Consider the following 7449-nt stretch of genomic DNA (forward strand, 5'->3'; position numbering starts at 1 on the left):
ACTTCAGTGTGTGAAAACCTCAAGTTCATGCTTTTGCACAGCAGAAAATCACTGAAATTGTCATACTTTACAATGCCTCACTCAATTTCAGGTACAGGTCTTTTGGGTTTGGGGGCAAGGGCCTGTATGTGTGGAAGTGTGTAGTTACAGTGATATATATTTTTGATAGATGGGGTGAAAGCTTCAACTTTATTAACATTCAGTTTAAAAAGCTTTACACCCATGATATAATAAGATACAGGAGTGCTGTTTCTTAAAGAAGTTACCTTTTGGGGTTCTTCTATGAAAAGACACAGGTTTCCTTCTCAGAAAGGTTTCTGCTGGGCTTCCCTGATGACATAGTGGTTAAGAATCTGCCCGCCAATGCAGGCGACACGGGTTTGAGCCCTGGTCCGGGAAGATCCCACATGCTGCGGAGCAACTAAGCCCGTGCGCCACAACTACTGAGCCTGCGCTCTAGAGCCCGCGCGCCACAACTACTGAGCCCATGTGCTACAACTACTGAAGCCCATGCGCCCAGAGCCCGTGATCCACAATGAGAGAAGCCACCGCAATAAGAAGCCCGCGCAACACAGCGAAGAGCAGCCCCCGCTCGCCTTAACTAGAGAAAGCCCGCACGCAGCAATGAAGACCCAGTGCAGCCAAAAATAAATAAATTTTAAAAAATAAATAAAATTGTCATGAAAACAAGAAAGAAAGAAAGTAAGCTTCTCTGCTATTTGGAGGGTGTAACAGATGGTGTCCAGGATGTCTTACACGGTGAGCAGGTCCATCAGTGGCTCCAAGACCCCAGAGTGGACAGGCGGGATCAGCCAGTGCACAGTGTCCCTAGCTGTGAAGTTAGCCGTCGTCCAGATAGCCTCCTTCTGGCCATTAAACTTTCCACTTTTCAGCAGAGCCGCCAAGGGAGCATCATGCCACAAGCAACCAGCTGCTGGAGGAGCTGGTAGGGTCCCGGCTGCCTCCTCTGGATGGAGGACATGGGCCCTATCCATGCTGCGGGGGCACGCTCAGCATGCCTGTGTCAATGCCACCTGGGTCTGTGGCCTGCTCCAGGGACGATGACCCCTCAGTGTGGAGAGAGGGGATTAAGACATTGAGTTCTGAGCTGGACAAGAGCTGGACCAGACTGGGCGGGACCCCTGCGTCCATCACGAGGCTGATGCACTTGCTGCAGCCCTCGCTGAGGTAGGACAGGGCTCAGGACAGTCCGAGAGAACCTCGCTGTACTGGAGGTGCAGGAGGTAGGAGAGGATGGGCCACATCTACTTGACTGCTTTTTCTGAGAGCAGGGACTCCTGTTTCAGCACGGGTTGGCCAAGGTCCATGTGATGTTCCATAACATTGAGACTGGACTGGTTGATGACACCAGGGCCAGCAGGTGTGGGATGGCACTGCTCCAGATGATGTCTCAACTGTGGGCCGTCACCTGCTCTGTTACCAAGAGCCCCCCCTGCCTGTTCACACACAGTTACGAGAGGAAGGCAAGAGCTCAGTCAAGGGCTGGATGCCCCCGCCCTTCCCCAGTGGCTGGCTAGGGTCTGCTCCCAAGTCCCTGAAGCAAAATGGGTCAGAGCCCAGCCTGCCTCTAGCTACGAACAGCGGTGATGTCTTCAGGAACTCCACCAGCCTGGGAATGAGCCCTGCTTCAACCATCAGTTTTAGAGGAGGGCTCTTTTCCTGGCCCCCTGGGCAGCCGAGAAATACAGGTCTGGATCTGAGGTATTCACACCACTGATTATTCATGAAAGGTGAGGCTGGTCAATTTGGTCAGCTTTTCAGATGCTGGGCTGGGGAAAGGCTGGTGATGTTCCTTCTCTTCAAGGCCTGCCCATTCTTCTCCACCTTCCAGAGCCCTGGGCTGACTGCCATCCTCTGTTGCCCCCTTAGAGATGCATCTTTGCCTGGGCCATAAATTCTCTCAGGCCCTCTTCTGGAGCTTCTGAAGTTGGCATATTGACTAGAAGAAGTAAACCACCTGTCAGGGAGCCACTGTGACTAATGAGAGAGAAAGAAAGCAATATTCAAAGCCCAAAGCCAACTTCCAATTCATAACTGAATAGAACACACAACGTGATATCAGCTACAATGTTATTTAACTTTCTTAGGTGTCAGTTCTTTCATCTGTAGATTAGTAGTGATAATACTTGACTTTTCTAAAATCTAAAGCTATTTTGAAAGAAGAAAATTATTAGTACATTAAAAAGTTTTTAAAATGTATAATTCTCATTAACATTCCTTAGGCAATGCAATGGTTTTTCATTATGATCCTGCCTTCTGTCAGCACAAGTTCTATGACCCAGATATGCTGGAGGTGAATCACCCTAGAAAAGAACAATGTGCACTTACGGTGATATTTCTGAGCTTCTCAGAAGTCTGTAAGGTGCTGTGCTTAGGGACTCTATTTACACTTGCATTTATGTGTACACTTTCTCTCATTTCCCATAAAATAGTGACTAAGCACTTCTATTTATGGAGTAAAGTAATACATAAATCTAACAGATAGTATCAATTTTCAAGAAGATTATAATTTACATTGTGAGACTAGACTGGCAGCTATTACACAGCCAAGGATGTACTTCTAAATTAGTGCAACGGATACATTAAGAATTGCTCAGCTACTCCAGGTCAGCAATCACTCCTCCCTGTCTTCTCTAAGAACATCCATGTGTCATAATTCTAAAATAGCCATGATTATGCACCCTACTTGTTACTTGGACATCTGGTTAATATTAAGGGTATTTCAGAGCAAACAGAAGGAGCAAAAGGGAAAGAGTATGCACAGAAAAGTTTGTTAACAATTACAGCAGAAAAGTGGGCACTAGAGCTGAAGAAGAGGAGGAGAATGAATGATGGAAGAGAGTTTTAATTTGTTCTTATTTTTTTATGTTGGGTTCAAGCATGTTTAAAAGAAAATGGACTATAAGTAGATAAACAACAAAGATGAATTACCATAGAATATAAAAAGGAAAGGGATGGGACCCTTTGTACCAGGAAGGGAAAGGAAACCAGTGGGTGAAAAGGAATGTTCATTTAGAGAATTGTTACAGGAAAGCGAGGTCACAATTGATGTGATTTGCAGCGAAGTGGAGAATATCTGAAAAGAGTACATTTGTTTTAAACCTATGCAAATGGAGAATGGGAGAGAGGCTGGTTAGAAAACATAGTAGGTCGTGTGGGAGAATAAAAGGCTAAACTGAATTTGCTGTCTATTTTTATAGAGGAACTGATTTGTATGATTCAGTAAAACTCAATAGCTATGGAAATATTGAGTAGTTGTATTCATTTAAGGATGATACATGTGGACATTAGGTCATGAGATTTGATATAGGCCATTAATTTAACCTTGGGAAGAAGGAATATGAAGATATAAGAGTCCCTACTGGCAGATGTGGAAGATCTCCAGTAGGGCAAGCCCTTTACAGAAGATTGGGCAGAGTCCTTGCAGACAGCAGTATCAAAGGGGGAGAAACCTGAATAGTGTAGTAGAAAAGCTACTAGGCACTGTAGATTTCAGACAATATTCTATCACGGTAATGAACACATTTTCCTATTGTGTGTAAGCGACATTTTTAATCACTTTTATGTATTCAAAGAATAGACTAAATCAGTTATATGGAAAAAAATATGACAACTCTCAGTTGTGCTATGTATTTGATAAAAACTTCTTTGCAAATACTGCTTTAAAAATTAATTTAAAAATAGATCACAAAGGTTAAAAAACAAGCGGTTATCATATTAAACTAGAAATTAATCTAGTACCACTTTGTAAATTGTAGGCTTTTACACTGAAAATAAAACAAATAGTTTTAAGATTATTTTTAAAGCAATTTCATCACTGATATAAAGTCTTCTGTTTTATTGACATTTAACTTATCCTTTCAAACTGTAAAAATATTTACAAATTCAAAGTTAAAGACATTATTTACTCAGAATAGTCCTTTTCCAACATCATTTCAGGTTTTACAATGAGCCATGGAAAAACAGACCTTGCTTTGTCTCAAAGGGATTTTTCTGACATTAAAAAAAGCTGACATACTTTTATCAGACCCTGTGTCATTTTCCCAAAACAGCTGTTTTAAGAAATATCAACTGAGTTCACATAAATATTTTGCCTTCTAGCTTCGGAAAGTCCCAGGAAGATCTTTCTCTGTCAGTGTGCTTGACTGTGAAAACATGAACTGGTGCCAGTCTCCAAGGAAAAGAATCAGAGCTGGAATTCTCTGCCCAGCTCTGTGGCAGAGACAAACTACATTCAAGACAGACAGTAATACGATATTCAGTAGGCTAACAACATTTTGCCGTACACACACAGTGCGTATATCACAACTTAGAGTAGAAATATCTACTGCAACGTTTCTAGATTCTGTTGGTGTCTGCCTTTGGGTATATGTTATCTCTCCACTAACTCTGGATTCTGGATTCTTGATGGTGTTCTACTGCCAAGAAGTTCACTCTCAAATTCCCAAGCCAACCAAAAGAGCAGGTTTCTAAAGCTCCTTAATATACAAAGGAAGCATGTATTTAACGTAAGAAATTAGTTTCTATTACAAAAACTAGAGAAGATGGTCCATGTCACTTAAGTACTCTCTTTCTGAATAATCAGTACAATACAGTCCAACATACCCAATTACTCCAACCAGATTTGTACAGTCTCAGCGGGGCCTTCACAAATACAAAATATTTTGATCTGGTCAGAAGTCAAAATGCAAAAAATGCAGAACAATTTGGGAAACTTGGTTCCAAGAATTCCAGAGGAAGCATTTCTCCAATTACAGAAAACAACTTCTTAAGCTCTTCTTGCTTATTCTTAAAGTGCCAGTAAATCCAACAGTGTTTAAGTCAGAAAATATATCCGCTTTTAATATCAGCAACATTACAAACGAAATATATCTTTTTCCAAAGGAAATAGTGACCCCAATGTTCTCTGTTGGATTTTTTTGTTGTCAGCTAAATGTGCTAAGAAATCAGAGATAATTATAGTCAGTCTAAGGGTGAGTCAATTCACTGCAATTTTATTTAGCATTTATATTTTAAAATCTCTCAATTAGAATGCAAAATATCTATTTTATATGGCATTTATCAAGGAAATAAATACATAATGGACTAACTGACCTCTAATAATTTATCTTTTCTGATTATCTGATACTCAAGATTCTGAGTGTTTCTTCTTTCAGACCTGCATCTCCTTGCTGGGGCAGTAATTTAACACATTATACCCTAATTTACGTAATGTAATGTCAGAAAGCTTCACTGTCACCAAATCTATAAAATCTATAATGATAACTGCAGCACAGCTGTTGAAGCATCCGTGGCAATTATTACTTTGTCAGAAAATTTTCTGCCAATTTTGATAGGTGAAAGGATTTGACTTTCATGGTGTTATTCTTGGTTTTAAGATGAAGATTTGCTTTATTGATAAAGACACACAGAAACATGTACATAAGTACTGAGTAAAATAAGATTTGGGGAATAGTTGCTGTATTAAAAAAATAAAGACATTTATTTTGATCATGTTGTGACTGCCCTTAAAATTTGAGCCAATCTGAGTGAAACAAACTTTCAGGCGATGTTGGGAGCCCACATGACAGACATCAGTGACACTCACTTAAAAGGAGGGAGGCATCTTAACTGAAGGCTTCTGCAGTATTATCTGCAGAGGTTGGAAGGCGTATGTTTAAAAAGTTTTATTCCCTCAAAGTAACCGTTTTTGGAATTGTTATTCCAGAGAAGCAGGCAATGGGTTGCCTTTTATGCCTACGTAGCATAACTTGCACCAATCCTGACTTCAGCTACCTTACAAATATCGCTGAAATCTGCTTTCAGATACCTCTTATCAGTTCATCATTGCTTAAAATAGGGTGTGACAGTCCCAATTTGATAGTTACTTTTCTCCAGGTTTTGAAATACATACTGTACAATTATATATTTCTGTATGTATATATCGACATATTGACATCAAAGTCTATATTGTTTTGATAAGTATTTCAACTACAATTTTGTCATACAGAAACTATTTTCTCCAGTTTACACCCATGGGCATGTTTGGGGTCTGTGCATTTCATAATTGGGAGCCACTGGGCTAGGGCATTAGAGTCTAATGGTTAACATCTTGTTTCTACAAAGAGATGAAGGATCATGGAAACATTGGCTACCATATTTATGTCATTAACTGTTATAAAACCATTGAGATACACTTAGTTTTCCAAAAGGAAAATGGTAAGAATTATTTTTGTTTAACCTTACACATTTGAAATCTTGACTCTCTAAACATATTAAATATTAGTCCTCTACCAAGTTTCCTGCTAACAAGTTCTCTAACAAGTTTCCTGTTGTTCTCTGGATTGCTACACAAAGTCCTACTCCTATTATCAATGTTCATTTATCTCACGTGTATAGAGGATCACCTAAGTGTCAAAAAACTGTGTGAGAAAATGTGAAATAAAATGTTGGGCAAAGCAGCCCCAGTCCTTGCTCTCAGGAAACAAATGTTTGTCATCCTTTGTTCTCCTTGCTTACGCTTGCCTTTCTTTCACCACATAGGCAGGTAAATGACCTCCTTCTTCCCTGACCTGCTCCACACAGAAGGCATCTTGGGAACTGAAAAGTCAGAGAGTTTGGTGTGAATTCTTTTGGAGGACGGATTTATGAAAGTTCCTACACACTGAACCACTGCTCCCTACGGAATCTCAGACCTTTCATCTGCCTCTGGAAGTCACACCCTTTTACCAGCCCAGTTTCCATTGCTCCATCCACTTCAACAGGTTTGGCTGTATATGGCTTGGCTCCAAAAATGTACAAACTCTGAGGAATTTACCAGGAGGTGTCCTAGCAACCGTATAAATCAACTGAATTAGATTTGCACTGTTATTATTGCACTGTTATTATGTCCAGTCACATTGCTGGACATTAGATCTCCAGAGCATATTCATCTTGGAGAACTAAAGAGATCTGTACCTTTTGACCACTTTCTCCCCATTTCCCTCTTCCTCCAGACTCTGGCAACCATCATTCTACTCCCTACTTTTATGAGTCTGACTACTTTAGATTCCACATATAACTGAGATCATCCAATATTTGTCTGTCTGCCTTATTTCACTTAGCACAATGCACTCCAGGTTCATCCACGTTGTTGCAAGTGGCAGGATTTCGTTTCTTTTTATGGCTGAGTAATGTTCCACTGTATATCTATATACCGCATTTTCTTTATCCATTCATCTGTCGATGGACACATGTTTCCATGTGTTGGCTATTGTAAATAATTCTGTAATGAACATGAGGGCGCAGGTATCTCTTTGAGATACTGATTTCATTGCCTTTGGATATCCCCAGATATCCCAGAAGTGGATTGCTGAATCTTATGGTAGCTCTATTTTAAGCTTGGCGGGGGGAACCTCCTTACTGTTTTCCATAATGGCTGTACCAATTTACATTTCCACCAACAGTGTA

General features: G+C 40.4%; 1 pseudogene; it reads right to left on the reverse strand.

Annotated features, from left to right (window-relative positions):
- Positions 1-752: 752 nt before the first annotated feature.
- LOC101272000 (importin subunit alpha-8-like) lies at positions 753-1955 on the reverse strand (annotated as a pseudogene).
- Positions 1956-7449: the final 5494 nt, after the last annotated feature.

Source organism: Orcinus orca, chromosome 15 (genome assembly GCF_937001465.1).
Source record: "Orcinus orca chromosome 15, mOrcOrc1.1, whole genome shotgun sequence".
In the NCBI taxonomy this organism is placed as follows: domain Eukaryota; kingdom Metazoa; phylum Chordata; class Mammalia; order Artiodactyla; family Delphinidae; genus Orcinus; species Orcinus orca.